We start from the raw sequence: 1,269 nt of genomic DNA on the forward strand, positions 1-1,269 counted from the left end.
AACATAGTCACTGTTAAAATGTACTTTGATAATCATAGCAGCAGACAGGTACAACAGAGTCACTGTTAAAATGTACTCTGATAATCATAGCAGCAGACAGGTACCATGAAGTCACTGTTAAAATGTACTCTGATAATCATAGCAGCAGACAGGTACAACAGAGTCACTGTTAAAATGTACTCTGATAATCATAGCAGCAGACAGGTACAACCTGTTGTACCTGTTTGCTGCTATGATTATCAGAGTACATTTTAACAGTGACTCTCTGTTTGCTGCTATGATTATCAGAGTACATTTTAACAGTGACTCCATGGTACCTGTCTGCTGCTATGATTATTAGAGTACATTTTAACAGTGACTCTGTTGTACCTGTCTGCTGCTATGATTATCAGAGTACATTTTAACAGTGACTTAACAGTGACTCTGTTGTACAGAGTACATTTACCTGTCTGCTGCTATGATTATATAAAATGTACTCTGATAATCATAGCAGCAGACAGGTACAACAGAGTCACTGTAAAAATGTGCTCTAATAATCATAGCAGCAGACAGGTACCATGGAGTCACTGTTAAGATGTACTCTGATAATCATAGCAGCAGACGGGTACCATGGAGTCACTGTTAGAATGTACTCTGATAATCATAGCAGCAGACAGGTACAACAGTCACTGTTAAAATGTACTCTGATAATCATAGCAGCAAACAGGTACCATGAAGTCACTGTTAAAATGTACTCTGATAATCATAGCAGCAGACAGGTACCATGGATATGATTATCAGAGTACATTTAACAGTGACGCAGCAAACAGGTACAACAGAGTCACTGTTAAAATGTACTCTAATAATCATAGCAGCAGACAGGTACAACAGAGTCACTGTTAAATGTACTCTGATAATCATAGCAGCAGACAGGTACAACAAAGTCACTCTTAAAAATGTACTCTAATAATCATAGCAGCATACAGGTACAACAGAGTCACTGATAAAATGTACTCTGATAATCATAGCAGCAGACAGGTACAACAGAGTCACTGTTAAAATGTACTCTGATAATCATAGCAGCAAACAGGTACAACAGAGTCACTGTTAAAATATACTCTAATAATCATAGCAGCAAACAGGTACAACAGAGTCACTGTTAGAATGTACTCTGATAATCATAGCAGCAGACAGGTACCATGGAGTCACTGTTAGAATGTACTCTGATAATCATAGCAGCAGACAGGTACCATGGAGTCACTGTCAAAATGTACTCTGATAATCATAGCA

At 37.9% G+C, this 1,269-nt stretch overlaps 1 long non-coding RNA gene across 5 annotated transcripts; it reads left to right on the top strand.

Moving 5' to 3' along the window:
• The first annotated feature begins 12 nt into the window (after positions 1-12).
• LOC111084826 lies at positions 13-1,260 on the top strand. Of its 5 annotated transcripts, XR_002609737.1 has the most exons (4): positions 118-204; positions 501-758; positions 1,018-1,121; positions 1,174-1,212. It is a non-coding gene; the product is annotated as an uncharacterized LOC111084826 (long non-coding RNA). The 5 variants fall into 5 exon arrangements; XR_002609736.1 differs by lacking the exons at positions 1,018-1,121; positions 1,174-1,212 and adding an exon at positions 810-900 and having other exon boundaries at positions 13-204; positions 553-758; XR_002609734.1 differs by having other exon boundaries at positions 1,018-1,260.
• Positions 1,261-1,269: the final 9 nt, after the last annotated feature.

Source organism: Limulus polyphemus, unplaced genomic scaffold, assembly GCF_000517525.1.
Source record: "Limulus polyphemus unplaced genomic scaffold, Limulus_polyphemus-2.1.2 Scaffold162181, whole genome shotgun sequence".
NCBI classification, from domain to species: domain Eukaryota; kingdom Metazoa; phylum Arthropoda; class Merostomata; order Xiphosura; family Limulidae; genus Limulus; species Limulus polyphemus.